The sequence below is a fragment of the Oryctolagus cuniculus genome, chromosome 2, assembly GCF_964237555.1.
Source record: "Oryctolagus cuniculus chromosome 2, mOryCun1.1, whole genome shotgun sequence".
Taxonomy (NCBI): Eukaryota; Metazoa; Chordata; class Mammalia; order Lagomorpha; family Leporidae; genus Oryctolagus; species Oryctolagus cuniculus.
In genome coordinates, this window is record NC_091433.1 from 80,995,765 (window position 1) to 81,011,571 (window position 15,807).

General features: G+C 46.5%; 1 long non-coding RNA gene across 10 annotated transcripts in view; it reads left to right on the forward strand.

Moving 5' to 3' along the window:
• The window catches only part of LOC103346322 (uncharacterized), an 81,403-nt gene that overhangs the window by 18,615 nt on the left and 46,981 nt on the right, over nucleotides 1–15,807 (forward strand). For 8 of the 10 annotated variants that reach the window (XR_007914790.2, XR_011386346.1, XR_007914789.2 and 5 more), the window contains exon 2: nucleotides 5,171–5,258. This is a non-coding gene — a long non-coding RNA (uncharacterized lncRNA). Of the gene's footprint in view, nucleotides 1–5,170; nucleotides 5,259–5,416; nucleotides 5,536–7,410; nucleotides 8,558–15,807 lie in introns of those variants that run through there. The other 2 variants (XR_001792600.3, XR_007914788.2) reach the window with 2 other exon arrangements.

A 15,807-nucleotide genomic window follows, 5' to 3' on the forward strand; every position in this document is an offset into this window, starting at 1 on the left:
TCTCCCTTGTAGAAATCTTCCCCGTGGCTATGAGCTCATCTGGGACTTTCTTCTTATGCAGTGCCTGCAACATGACCATTCCTCCCTGATGATTTCTGATCTCAATTAAAATTTACAAATATTAAAATCAATCTCGAACTCCTATCCTCTTTTCTGATTTCCAAGGTGAAGCAAGGTAATTTTTCCTTGTGTTACTAGGTTGTTGATAAAATAAGCCCCTGCCTGTTGTATCTTACAAATATATCCAAATAATATGTATTATTTTAAACTTGACTCACAGAGGTCAGCCTTCACATTCCTGACCATTGCTTGTTGTTGTTGTTGTTGTTGTTGTTGTTTTTTGACAGGCAGAGTAGACAAAGAGAGAGACAGAGAGAAAGGTCTTCCTTTTGCTGTTAGTTCACCCTCCAATGGCCTCCACAGCTGGCGCGCTGTGGCCAGCGCACCGCGCTGATCTGAAGTCAGGAGCCAGGTGCTTCTCCTGGTCTCCCATGGGGTGCAGGGCCCAAGCACTTGGGCCATCCTCCACTGCACTCCCGGGCCACAGCAGAGAGCTGGCCTGGAAGAGGGGCAACCGGGACAGAATCTGGTGCCCCGACTGGGACTAGAACCCGGTGTGCCAGCGCCGCAAGGCAGGGGATTAGCCTAGTGAGCCGTGGCGCCGGCCTATTGCTTGGTTTTATGGGCAAGATCCTCAGTTTAATATGGAGACAGAGGTGATATGTTATCTCTACAAGGGGCTATTTAAAAAATTATTTAAAAGGTAGAGAGAAACAGAGACACAGAGAAAGAGATCTTTCATCCACGAGATCATGCCCCAAATGTCCACAACAGCTGGGGCAGGGCCAGGCCAAAGTCAGGAGCTGGGAACTCAGTCCAGGTCTCTCACACAGTTTGCAGGGACCCAAGTATCTGAGCCATTGCCTGCTGCCTCCTCGGGTCTCCATTCGGAGGAAGCTGGACTGGGAGTGGAGCCAGAGCCCGAACCCAGGTACTTTAACATGGGGTGTGAGCATTGCCGGCCCCATCTTAACCACTGTGTCAAAAGATCTCCTCAAAGGGCTATTTTCTAGTTGGTACCTAAATCACAGGGGTTATTCTTCAGGTGCTTCTGTGAAGACTGGAAATTAGGTAATTTGGAGTGGTGGGGAGAGTTGAAGTCATCTGCTTACTAACTGATCGGTGTCTACCTATTGCTGTGCAGCTCTCTTCTTGGGCATCTGTGTACTTTCTGCTTAGGGCTAGACATTAAGGAGTGTGTGTGTGTGTGTGTGTGTGTGTGTGTAATGAGCCTGGAGTGTGTTAGCCATCTTGCATTATTACTACATACCACTAAATATATCTCTTTGGGAGCTATTGGGTTGAATTCTGCTTTTCATTTAGGAACTGCAAGAGTTGAGGGTTAATTTTTTTTGTTTTTTTTGACAGGCAGAGTTAGAGAGAGAGAGAGAGAGAGAGAGAAAGAGAGAAAGGTCTTCCTTCCATTGGTTCACCCCCAAAATGGCCCCTACAGCTGGTGTGCTGCACTGATCTGAAGCCAGGAGCCAGGTGCTTCCTCCTGGTCTCCCATGTGGGTGCAGGGACCCAAGTACTTGGGTCATCCTCCACTGCCTTCTCGGGCCACAGCAGAGAGCTGGGCTGGAAGAGGAGCAACCGAGACAGAATCCAGCACCCCAACCGGGACTAGAACCCTGGGGTGCCGGTGCCGCAGGCGGAGGATTAGCCAAGTGAGCTGAAGTGCCGGTCAAAGTTGAGGGTTAAGTTTGTAACAACTTGGTTTGGTAGCCTTTCTCCAAGGTGAACAGAAGGTAACAAGACACAGAAAATATAATTATGTAATTCTAAGCCGTGGAAGTCCAATTCCTTTTTCACTCATTGAAACAGTATGAGAAGATGTTGATGTGTAGGGTCAAAGACATAGACTCAATCCATAATCCTCATGCAGAGTATTCCCATATTGGCAACACTTGGTGCCCTTTATATTATTAGATGCTGGGAGTGGGGCAAAGGAGAAAGAGAATGAAGATGTAGCCTTTCTATCACTTCAGAAACTAATTCTAGGTGGAAATAACAAGGACAAATCAGCCTTTCAATAATTTTAGCCAAAAAGGAAAGGAGAGAGAGAATGGTAGCAGTAAAGGGACACAAAATTAAAACAAAACCAAAAACCAAAAACCAAAACTAGCAAGCACCCTGGCAGGAAGCAAGTGATGACTCAAGTAGTTGGGTCTTTGCTAACCACGTGAGAAACCTGGATTGAATTCCTGGCTTCTGGCTTCTGCCTGACCCAGCCCAACTGTTATGGGCATTTGAGGTGTGAACCAGCAGACAGGAAATCTCTGGCTGTCTCTCTGCCTTTTGAAAAAAAATAAATCATTAAAAATTGAAAAGCCCAACAACTAGCAAGCAAGTGCTCAATTCTAATGGGATATTATCAAATAAATTTAGAATTTTAAAGAAGATTTTATTTATTTACTTGAGAGGTAGAGTTATAGACACAGAGAGGGAGAGACAGAGAGAAAGGTCTTCCATCAGCTGGTTCACTCCTCAAATGGCCACAACAGCCAAAGCTGAGCCGATCTGAAGCCCAGAACCAGGAGCGTTATCCAGGTCTCCCAAGTGGGTGGCAGGGGCCCAAGGACTTGGGCCATCTTCCACTGCTTTCCCAGGCCATAGCAGAGAGCTGGATTGGAAGTGGAGCAGCTGGGACTTGAACTGGTGCCCATATGGGAGGCGGAGGCATAGCCCACTATGCCACAGCACCAGCCCTTAGAATATTTTGTTTCTGTATGAAATATCTAAATGTTTCCTTTGGTTTTCATTTTTGAAAGTGATATCCCAGTGCCTACTCTGTACCCCACTGTCTCAGCCCACGCGAGTTAGTGAAGCCCCTGCTGTAGTAGTAGCAGCACATACCATGTCTGGCAATCAGAAGGTTTCACCTCTCCTAGACGTGGAAAGTGGGTCTAATCCAAGCCAGGCCAAGGAAATCAGCTCTAGGAGTTGTGCTGGAACTACTGGGGCTGCGGCATTCCTTTTCTAATGCGGTTGCTCAGGTGACAGGAGGTAAGCTTGGGCTGTGGGTCACCCTGTTTACTGTCCTCTGGGGTGAGAACCTGCATAAGCGTGAAATTAATGCAGAGGAAAGCACAACCAACATACGGAGGCAGAGGAAGTGCTGATGATGTTGACTGTTTAAACCTATAAGATGCAATTTATTCTTTGACTTTATCAGCTGAGCCAATGTTTTCTTTTTTGAATAGACAAATATGAGTCACCTTTCTCGTGTCTGAGAACCAGAGTTCTGACTAATACAATCTTTATTGATCAGTAGCTTCTTCTCCCCTTGCTCTACTTGTCTGTGTGTTTTTGTCAACATAAGTTCTGACATTTTTATTGTGGCAAAATATATGTAACATAAAATTTACCATGTTAGCTGATTTTAAGCATATAATCCAACAATATTCAGTATGTTCACAATGTTGTAGCACTATCATCACTCTCCATTTAGTTCAACCTTTTTAAAGCAAGCAATATTTCAGCTGAATTTTCTTCTTTATTCTCTGCTTCCTAAGAGGTCTTGTCAATTACAGTAATGCTGGAGCAAAACCATCATAAGAAATTAACTTACAAAAGCAATACTTATAGGGGCAAAGAAATAATCCATCTACAGGTCACACAGGAGCTATTTCGCCCAGATACATATTGAGTGGACACAGTCTGGTTGTACCCTGAATACCTCTTAGCTTAATGTTCTGTTGTACTAGGGCCCAGTACAATGAAAGTCTTATTAAGTGATGAAACTTGATTGCAACTCAAAGTCAGAGACACAAATGGATGGCTAAACACCGTAGGATTCCCTCCAACAAGTCCAATTGCTCCAAGTCCTTGGTCCTGGGATTTGCAGCATCCTCATCCTTTACTGTCTTTAAAAGAGAATGTTGAGGCCGGCGCCGCAGCTCACTAGGCTAATCCTCCGCCTTGCGGCGCCGGCACACCGGGTTCTAGTCCTGGTCCGTGCGCCGGATTCTGTCCCGGTTGCCCCTCTTCCAGGCCAGCTGTGGCCAGGGAGTGCAGTGGAGGATGGCCCAGGTACTTGGGCCCTGCACCCCATGGGAGACCAGGAGAAGCACCTGGCTCCTGCCATTGGATCAGCGCGGTGCGCCGGCTGCAGCAGCCATTGGAAGGTGAACCAACGGTAAAGGAAGACCTTTCTCTCTGTCTCTCTCTCTCTCATTGTCCACTCTGCCTGTCAAAAAAAAAAAAAAAAAAGAGAGAGAGAGAGAGAGAGAACGTTGAGAATGTTGAGTCCTTAAAAGACTCTGAGCAGTGGAGAATAGAAGCCATTGAAGTGAATTGTTGATGGGAAATACACGATTAGAATGTGGTGATGGCTGGCGCCACAGCTCACTAGGCTAATCCTCCACCTTCGGCACCTGCACACCGGGTTCTAGTCCCGGTCAAGGCGCCGGTTCTGTCCCGGTTGCCCCTCTTCCAGGCCAGCTCTCTGCTGTGGCCAGGGAGTGCAGTGGAGGATGGCCCAGGTGCTTGGGCCCTGCACCTGCATGGGAGACCAGGAGAAGCACCTGGCTCCTGGCTTCGGATCAGCGCAGCCTGTAAAAAAAAAAAAAAAAAAAAAAAAAAAAAAAAAAAAAAAAAAAGAATGTGGTGACATGGCCTCTGGGGGCGCGCGTGCTTCCGTGGGTGTGTCTGACCGCAGGCCCCGGAGCAGTTTAAGGAAAGCTGAAAGGGCACCATCTAGGATTCTGTCTGAGCAGAGCAGCAGCTGCCCTCATTTAGAATCCCAACAGTTACTGAGGCGGTCTCTTACTCCCCAGCTTTCGGCTTGCCTCTTTGTTTTTTCTCCTCTGTTGTCTCTCTCCTCCTGTCTCCTGACCAGTGCTGTCTCCCACACCGTTCTCTTTTCTCTCTCTTCCTCTCCTTTGCCTCAGTCCTGCGCTCGGTACCAGAGGCAGCTGCAGGCACCACATATGTAGGTCTCAAAAGCCCTTTAGAACTCCAAAATGAGTCCATTCTGGTCAGCAGTTGCCTTGATTTCCTAAAGAAACTCGAGATTTGCCCTGTTCTCATGGCTGGATGTGTTGGAGTTTAGAAGTCATGTTATTTAGGTGTAAATTTCCTTGTTGATATTGGATCATTACTATTTCAGAAGTTCTGATGTTTCAAGCCCCCAGGGTGTCCTTCAATGGAAGATACAAGAGGAAAAAGAATGTTTCCAGCCAGGAGTTCTTATAAAAGTGAGTATAACTCTTTTTAGCACGGACAACAGGAGAAACTGGTGATCAAAGGCAATTCAAGAAATTCATAATGATTGAAATATCTACCCTGCTGGCTACTCTACAAATTTCTCTTTGGGGCTATCGGACTGAACTCTGGTTTGGTTCATGTGTTGCAGACATTACAGAATACCACACCCTCATAAATGGAGTGAAAGCTTTCTTTGAAGAGATCAATTTCCTGATGTCATTTACCCAGTTGGCCTTAATGCAATAAATTTGAGCTTAGAAAATACAACAGGGTACAGGCGTCCCATCTGGGGCCTTGTTCTTTTTAGAGATAGATTTTAAAGAGAGTTTTCCAGAAGACAAATGTCTGGATGTGACCCCTTGGTAAGATTTGCAAAGATGGTATTTGCAGGAAATTTGACATTCATTGCTTTCCTGTCCAGAGTAATTTTTTTGAGATATTATTCTGCCTACGACATCCTGGAAAGTACATGTGACTCACCAGCCTCCCCCAGCATAGCTTGTAGGATGAGCTGTGGCTATCTAATACTAGATGGGTCAATTACATGTTTGCTTCTAAGAAGTTGGAATTGTTACAGTGAGAGTCTGCATCAGTTAGATGGTTACGTGTCCTTGAACTTAAAGGTCATATATAGTCAGGACTGGAGCTGACTTCAGGGCAAGGTCAGTCCTGTGCTGCAGCTAAAATTATGGCGAATCTGAAGCAGAAAAATGGCACAGCCAAAAGAAATCAGCTATTAGGACCCTGAATGATTAGGGGAACTAATGTTGACTGCTGTAAGAGGCAGACTCCAGGACCTTAACAGACACATTTCAGTGGTTTAACACAATCGAAGTTCATTTCTAGCTTCGTAACTTCCAGCCGGGTGCTCTGGGCTGGTGGGTGGCCTTCCACGTAATCACCAGGGACATAAGGCTCTGTCTTCCTCTAACGGCTTCTAATTGGACTCATATTTTTTTAAATTATTTGATAGATAGTTAGACAGTGAGAGAGACAGAGAGAGAGAAAGGTCTTCCTTCTGTTGGTTCACCCCCCAAATGGTCGCTACAGCTGGAGCTATGCCGATCCAAAACTAGGAGCCAGGTGCCTCCTCTCGGTCTCCCATGCGGGTGCAGGGGCCCAAGCACTTGGGCCATCCTCCACTGCACTCCCGAGCCACAGCAGAGAGCTGGACTGGAAGAGGAGCAACTTGGTCTAGAACCCAGCACCTATATGGGACGCCAGCGCCACAGATGGAGGATTAACCAAGTGAGCCATGGCGCCAGCCCCTGGACTCTATTTTTACACCACTTAGTACGGTAGGGTAAATATAGTCGGCCCTCCATATCCACGGATTCCACATCCATGGATTCAACCATTCGTGGACCAAAAATATGACCAAAAAAAAAAAAAAGCTATTACTAAACTAATGTTTAGTGTGTTTAGAAAACATACTAAATAAGTATATTAAGTCATTATTCTCTAAACAATTCTGTGTAACGATTTACGTATCAATTATGTTGTTTTTGTGATTATAAGTAATGCAGGTGACTTAGAGTAATACTAGAGGATTTGTGTGGATTATATGCAAATATTACGCCATTTTATGTAAGGAACTTGAGTAGCTGCCAGATTTTGGTATCCACAAGGAGGTCCTGGAGCCAGTGCCCTGCACAGATAGCGTTCATATCATAAAGAGACTCTTCACTTTCAGAAGGATTGTCTCCCAAGACTCAGTAACTAGGAAGGACTGTAGTAGCACTTAAAATGTGGACCTCGGGACCAGTGCTGCGCCATAGTGGGTAAAGCCGTCGCCTGTAGTGCCAGCATCCCATATGGGCGCCGGTTTGAGTCCCGGCTGGTCCACTTCTGATCCAGCTCTCTGCTGTAGCCTGAGAAAGCAGTAGAAGATGGCCCAAGTCCTTGGGCCCCTGCACCCATGTGGGAGACCTGGAAGAGGCTCCTGGCTCCTGGCTTCAGATGGGCGCAGCTCCGGCTGTTGCTGCCATCTGGAGAGTGAACCAGCAGATGGAAGACCTCTTTCTGTCTACCTCTCCTTCCCTCTCTTTGTAACTCTTTCAAGTAAGTAAATGAATCTAAAAAAAAAAATGTAGACCTAAAAAATGCATAGTCCTAAGTCAATTTACATGTCTCTTTTTTTAGTGTAAAGACTTCATCCATCAGAACCCTATCCAAGAGGACCCTTGGCAAAATTCCTTTTTATGGTCCTGGAGCAGAGTGACACCTGTCATACATTTAATGGATTTCCCCCCTTCTCCCTTAAAAAAAAGAGAATAGAAACATGAAACTCTTAGAACAATTTTATCAACACTGTCTTTTTTTTTTTTTAAAGTCCCATTTATTTATTTGAAAGGCAGAGTTACAGAGAGAAAGTCAGATACAGTTCTTCCATCAGCGTTTCACTCTGCAGATGACTGCATTGGCTGGGCCTGGGCCAGGTGGAAGCCAAGAGCCAGGAGCCAGGAGCTTCTTCCGGGTCTCCCACACGAATGCCAGAGGCCCAGGCACATTAGCAGGGAGGTGGATCAGAAGTACAGCAGCAGGGACTTGAACTGCAGCTCCTATGAGATGCTGGCCCTGCAGGCTGCAGCTTAGGCCTCTGCTCCCCAGTGCTGGCCCCTCAGATTTGTCTTACCAAGATTCATCTGCAATTTTCTCAGAAAAAAGTTCATTTTTTTTAAAAATAAATTTAATTTATTTTATGTATTTGAAAGCCGAAGTTACAGAGAGGGAGAGAGAATCTTCCATCTGCAGGTTCACTACAATGGCCATGGCTAGGCCAGGCTCAATTCAGGAGTCAGAAGCTTCTTCCAGGTCTCCTGTGTGGGCGCAGGGACCCAAGCACTTGGGCTGTTCTCAGACACTTTCCCAGGTGCATTAGCAGGGAGCTGGATTGGGAGCAGAGCGGCCGGGACTTGAACTGGTGCTCATGTGGGATGCTGGTGCTGCTGGCAGTGACTTAATGTGCTGACTTAACAGTGCCTGCCCCAAAAGTTCACATTCTCACCACAAATGGGGCGTATAAAGCTCACAATGTTCCAAGAGACATAATTGTGTAAATATGAGCACTGATAGTTTTACTAACATCAACATAAATGTACTAATATTAAATATTGTCCTAATATCTGAATAAATACAGATAATAGCAGGAAGGGACAGAGAGGGGCCTACCTATTGAAATGAACCCTATTTAACTGAGGGAGCAGGACCACGATTAGAGGTTCCCTCAATCCCAATCTTTCTGCATCAGAAGAGTTCTGTTAAAAAACAAAACAAAACAAAACAAAAACCTGCTTTACTCCCTGCAGAAGGGGAACTTGTTGCAGATAAGAACTATGCGTCAGGGCAGGCGCTGGCAGGGCGGTTAAGTGTCCCCTCGGGATGGCCACATCCCATGTTGGAGCCCGTGAGTTTGAGTCTCAGCTCTGCTTCCCATACAGCTTCCTGCTGGTCAGCATCTTGGAAGGCAACCAGTGGTGGCTCAAGAGCTGTGGTCCTGGCCACCCATCGGGGAGACCCAGATGGAGTTCCAGGCTCCTGATCTCATCCTGGCCAGCCCCCCGCTGCTGTGGCCATTTGCAGTTGAACCAGCAAATGGAGGAAATCTCTCTGTCTCTCTGCTTTTCAAGTGGATATAATCAATAGTATAGCACTTAAAAAACAACTATGCATCTTTTAGATTATCATGTAGACAGAGTTTCATCGTACTGAACATATGAAAAGGTAAGGACTCCCTTAGGCAAAAGTCTGAAACAGTGCTGTAACACCTGAATGTGGTTTACTGTTGTTTTGGTTAGAGAATAAATAGGTACTAACACATCCCTTTTACTTACCTTGAAGCCAGGAGCCTGGAACTCCATCCGGGCCTCCCATGTGGTGGTGGAGGCCCAGGCACCTGGGACATCTTCACTGCTCTTCCAGGAGCATTAGTTGGCAGGTGAATTGGAAGCCGAGCAGCCAGGACTCAAACCAGTGCTTATATGGGATGACGGCGTTGCAGGCGGCTTAACCTGTTGCACCACAATGCTGGCTCTCAAAATTTTTTCTTATTATTTATTTAAAAGAACAAAAATTGGGCCTAGTCTAAAAAAATGGAGTCATCTCTGATTTTAGCAAGTGCTCAGAATAGGTGCCAAGCGATCCTCTTTCATTTGTCTTTAATGAAGCATGGCTTCTCTTCAGGAAGTTGAAGAATGATGATTTCCAAGATTGTGTTGTCCACTTACAAGTACCCAGGTGATTTCTCTCTCAGAGTCCTCTTTGACTAAATGCCCATGTTTTATATATCATTCTTTTAAAAATAATAAATTATTCAACATTATTATTATTTTCATGCAGCAAATACTTATGTGCTAGGTGTCAGGGGTACAGTAGAGAAAACCAACAAACTTACCCTCAAAACAAGATGAAAACATTGCAAATGAATAGTTTCCAAGTTAGAGACTTGCTGGGATTTTGCTTTTGGGGAAAAGATGCAGAGAAATGAGAAAGAAAGACCTACGGTGAGGATTCCCAGTCACCTCTACTTTACACCCTTTTTGTTTTGTTTTGTTTTGACAGGCAGAGTGGACAGTGAGAGAGAGAGAGACGGAGAGAAAGGTCCTCCTTTGCCGTTGGTTCACCCTCCAATGGCCGCCGCGGCTGGGGCACTGAGGCTGGCGCATCGCGCTGATCCGAAGGCAGGAGCCAGGTGCTTCTCCTGGTCTCCCATGGGGTGCAGGGCCCAAGCACCTGGGCCATCCTCCACTGCACTCCCTGGCCACAGCAGAGAGCTGGCCTGGAAGAGGGGCAACCGGGACAGAATCCGGCACCCTGACCGGGACTAGAATCCGGGGTGCCAGCACCGCAGGTGGAGGATTAGCCTAGTGAGCCGCGGCGCCGGACTACTTTACACCCTTGATCAGACAGAAAGTCCCAGGATCTGGAAGCTGATGTCTGGGGAGAAAGTCACCATCTAGAGTGGCCCATACTCTCCCACTCCTATGTGGAGCATTGTTTATAAGATACAACACAGACAGTATGGCATTCTTTTTTTTTATTTTTATTTATTTATTTATTTATTTATTTATTTTGACAGGCAGAGTGGACAGTGAGAGAGAGAGAGAGAGAGAGAAAGGTCTTCCTTTGCCGTTGGTTCACCTTCCAATGGCCGCCGCGGCCGGCGCGCTGCGGCCGGCGCACCGCACTGATCCGATGGCAGGAGCCAGGAGCCAGGTGCTTTTCCTGGTCTCCCATGGGGTGCAGGGCCCAAGCACCTGGGCCATCCTCCACTGCACTCCCTGGCCACAGCAGAGAGCTGGCTTGGAAGAGGGGCAACCGGGACAGAATCCGGTGCCCCGACCGGGACTAGAACCTGGTGTGCCGGCGCCGCTAGGCGGAGGATTAGCCTAGTGAGCCGCGGCGCCGGCTGGCATTCTTTATTTTAAAGTTTTATTTATCTATTTGAGAAGCAGAGAAAGAGACAGGCAGACAGATGGACAGCCAGCCAGAGGGGCCATCCTCTGGTTCACTCCCTAAATGCCTGTAACGGGCGGGCGAAAGTAGGTGGGACCTCAATCCTGGTCTCTCATGTGGGTGTCAGGGACCCAGTTATTTAAGCCACCATAACTGCCCTCCAGCGTCTACGTCAGCAGGACACTGCAGTCGGGAGCCAAAGCTGGGAATCGAAGCCAGGCACTCTCCTGGGGGGGGGGGGGGGTCTTAAGCTCTAGACTCAACACCTGCCTCAAGGGTGGCATTCTCTACATTTAAAGAGAAATGGAAGATACGGCTTGGGTTTTCTGTAAGAAATCCATAGAACACACAAATCAAAGAGCAAAACAACTTTATCTTCATAGGAAAAATGGATTTTGTTTGACATTATCCCTCTAAGGTAGAAATGGGCAAGAATTCAAGGTTGAAAAAAAGTGTTTTTTTCAACTGAACGAATTTTCTTCACTCCAACCACTTTCTACTGTTTATTGATGAGAGAGAGACAGAGACAGAGACAGAGAGACGAGAGGAAGTGCCCAGCCCTCGCAGTGGCCTGTTTCCACTGTTACCTGATCAGCAGGCTCATCATGCCCAGAAGAGGGAGCCTGCCCTGAAAGTCAGGAGCCAGCCCTTGCTGGTTAAGTGACTTCATGCTGGTAGCAATTTTCACAAAGAGCAAAAACACTAGCTAGAAGGAAAGAACAGTTTCATTCCATTGTTTATTCCTCCACCATGCCCCCAAATAATCTGTTAAAAAGTACTGGGGAGAAAATATTTGACAGAAAATTGGTGCTTTGTTTTTATTTTATTTTTTGAAATATTATTTATTTGACAGGCAGAGTTACACACACACGCGCGCGCACACACACACACAGAGGGAGAGAGAGAGCGCGCGGATTTTCCATCCGCTGGTCTACTTTCCAAATGACTGTAACAGCTGGTGGCTGGGCCACGCTACAGTCAGGAACCAGCAACTCCATTGGCTCTCCCATGTGAGTAGCAGTAGCCCTTGGGCCATCTTCTGCTGCGGTCCCAGGTACATTAGCAGGGAGCAGGAATGGAAGTGGAGCAAGAGGGACAAAAACTGGCACCCATATGGAATGTAGGTGTTGCAGGCAGCGGCTTAACCCTGGAGATGCCACAATGCCAGCCGTTATTTTATTTGATTGTATATTTATTGATTGTGTATATAATTGACTGCAATGAACAATATATTTGTTTGCATTGGGTGAAGATCATTAAAGGTTTACCAACAACAGACACTGCTAGTCCAGTGACGACGTAGGCAATGGTGGTTGTGGTGATGCTGATGGAGGCTGTTACGGTGTGTTGACTGCACCAGACACATAGGAAACTTATTCTATACATCATTTAATCTCTCCACAAGAGCACACAGGACGAGGCACTATTATTGTCCTTGTACGATAAAATGCTGGGATAAGTTCTTTGTCCAAGATCAAGTTTACACAGCTGGTATGCAGGCAGAGCCAGAATGGGAATCCAGTTTGGTGAGCTTCAAAGTCACATGTAAAATATGCCATATAAGAGCTCATCTTTGTTAAAACTTGAATTTGCAAATGCCTAGGAAAATGTGTTGATATCAAAAATATAATAGTGGTACCTCTAAAATGTGTTAGATTGAAACGATCCTTTCCCCCTGAACAGTTGCCTTCAGAAAACACTTAGAGCACTACTTTTTTTTGGTGTTGTTGTTAAAGATGTATTTATTTGAAAGGCAGAGTTACACAGGGGCCGAGGCAGAGAGAGAGAGGTCTTCCATTTCTGGTTCACTCCCCAGATAGCCGCAATGATTGGAGCTGCGCCATGAGCTTCCTCCGGGTCTCCCACGTGAGTACAGGGGCCCAAGAACTTGGGCTATCTTCTACTGCTCTCCCGGGCCATTGCAGAGCACTGGATCAGAAGAGGAGCAGACGGGACTTGAACTGGTGTACATATGGGATGCCAGCACTGCAGCCGGCAGCTTTACCCACTACACTACAGCGCCAGACTCTATAGCATTACTTTGACCATCACTATTTTATACCACTTACTCTTCTCATGTTGAAGCAATTTCCAGAGGACAATTTCTGTGTCTGAAAGTTCTTAAAAATTGGGAGGATCCGTCTATTTACACTAATAATACTTTTGGGGTGGTATTCATGGTGTAGCTAGCCATGGAAACACAAAGAGAAAGAGTATATTTGGAAGAGAGCAAGAAATCATGTGTCATAAACTTGGGCAAGCTGTGGGAGTTTCACATATGTATGCTTGGAGAAATATAGTAACAGATTCTTGGGTTACCTGATATATGAAGAAAAAGAAGATAATATGTGAGAAGCGTTTAGAATGCCAAATATACAGATACTATGCTGGTTTGTTTGTTTGTTTGTTTGGACAGGCAGAGTGGACAGTGAGAGAGAGACAGAGAGAAAGGTCTTCCTTTTGCTGTTGGTTCACCCTCCAATGGCCGCCATATCACCCTGATCCTATGGCAGGAGGCAGGTGCTTTTCCTGGTCTCCCATGTGGGTGCAGGGCCCAAGGACTTGGGCCATCCTTCATTGCACTCCCGGACCATAGCATAGAGCTGGCCTGGAAGAGGGGCAACCGGGACAGAATCCGGCACCCCGACCGGCACCGCAAAGCGGAGGATTAGCCTATCGAGCCACGGCACCGACCTCTATGCTGTTGTTTTTCACGTACATGCCATATGAAACTGCATTATATCTTTAGATTCCTTATCTCTCTCTATCTTTCTCTCTCTCCCCCCACCCCCAAAGGGATTTACCTTCAAGACAACTGGGGAGGCTGGCGCTGTGGTGCAGCGGGTTCTGGAGCCCTGGCCTGAAGCACCGGCATCCCATATGGGCGCCAGTTCTAGTCCCGGCTGCTCCTCTTCCAATCCAGCTCTTTGCTATGGCCTGGGAAAACAGTAGAAGATGGCCCGAGTCCTTGGGCCCCTGTGCCCATGTGGGAGACCCGGAAGAAGCTCCTGGCTCCTGGCTCCGGATCGGCATAGCTCCGGCCGTTGTGGCCGATTGGGGAGTGAGCCAGCAGATGGAAGACTTCTATCTCTATCTCTACCTCTCTCTGTAACTCTGTCTTTCAAATAAATAAAATAACTCTTTAAAAAAAAAAGACAACTGGGTCCTCTTTTTGTCTCATATCCCCCACATCACCGACACCTGTTGTTCTAGGACTTACAACCCCACTGCTTCTCACCATCTCGGCTACTGCCTGCTTCAAGCTGCTCTCCTTTCTTGCCTGGGCTACTTCAAAAGCCTCTTAGCAGATTTCTCTGTTTCCACCTTGCCCTTATGTGGTCTACTGGAGCCTATTAAAACGTGGGTCTAATTACAACACATGCTTAGAACTGTCCAGTACCTTCTCATCTCAGAGTAAATGTGCCTGTGTATGACCTACACTCCACTATGTGATCCCTCTCAGCTCCCCCACTTACTCTGCTATTCGTGTGTTATTCTACCTTGTGTTGCCTCTGTTCTGGCCAAACTGCCCTCCCGGGGTTCCTTGACAGGCAAGGACACTCCAGTCGTCCAGTCTCAAGGCTTCGGACTCAAGGAGATGCTCTTCCCTCAGATACCCATATAGGCCTTTTCCTTCCTTTTTCTAGGTTTGTGCTTGGTGAGTTTTAGAAGACACATCCACGTGGGTATTTGGATTACTGTGCAACAAGCATGGTTTCTCAACTGGAAACAGTAGTCCTAACTACCAAATATACTGAAGGAAATAGTGACACTCAGTCGCTTCCATTTTGTTAGATATTTTCTTTTTAAAAAATTATTTTATTTGAGAGAGAGCGAGAGTGAGACTCAGAGCGAGAGTGAGAGTGAGAGCGAGAGCGAGATAATCTTCTACCCTTTGGCTCCTTCCCTAAATGGCTGCAACAGGCAGGGCTGGGCCAAGCTGAAGCCAGGAGCCAAGGACACCATCAAGGTCTCCCACATGGGTAGCAGGGACCAAGTACTTGAATCATCATCCACTAACTTCGCAGGCCCATTAGTAGGAAGCTGGGTTGGAAGCAGAGCATCTGGTACTTGAATTGGTGCTCTGATACGGGATGCTGACAGAAATGTGGGCAAGCTGTGAAGCCCCTGAATTTTCCTTTCTTATACTCTGGTCGTGGGAGGAGCACTAATTCATTCAGGTAAAATTTATTCAGTTATTGTTCTCTTTCCAAAAGAACCCAAGTGATGTGTATACCAGAGTAGCTTAGGTCAGCTTATAACACCTTCCTATTCCATAATACAAAATACATGTAACATGAAATTGTAAAATAAGTGTAAAGAAATACAATTTTTTTAATTTCATAGCAGTGCACCTACCAGTTAATTTTTGAAACTATTAAACATATGTTTATTTTTTTCTTATTGTTTTTGGAAGCCCTGATTTGTTGAAAACATAATCAGGTTTTTTTTTTTTTAAGATTTATTTTATTTATTTGAAAGACAGAGTTACAGAGAGAGGTAGAGAGAGAGGTCTTCCATCCGCTGGTTCACACCCCAGTTGGCTGCAAAAGCTGGAGCTGCAGTGATCTGAAGCCAGGAGCCAGGGGCTTCTTCCGGGTCTCCCACACAGGTGCAGGGACCCAAGGACTTGGGCCATCTTCTACTGCTTTCCCAGGCCATAGCAGAGAGCTGGATTGGAAGAGGAGCAGCCAGGACTAGAACTGGCGTGCAATGGGATGCCAGCACTTCAGGCCAGGGCTCCAACCTGCTGCACCACAGCGCCGGCCCCATAACCAGGTCTTAATTTGCCAATTGGTGTGGGCTAAACATTTGTATCCCCCAATTCATTGAAATGTAATTCCCAATGTGATAGTATCTGCCAGTGGGACTTGTGGAAGGTAGTTAGATCATGAGGGTGGAGGCTTCATGGATGGAAATAGCACTGAGAGCTCTCTCTCTCTTTCACTCTCTCTCTCTCTCTCTCTCTCTCTCTCTCTCTCCCCCTTCCCCCATCTCCCCCTCCCTCCTACCATGAGTGGTTACAATATAAGTCTGAAGTCTGCAGCCTAAGAAAGGGCCCTTACCAGAACCCGACCCTGACCT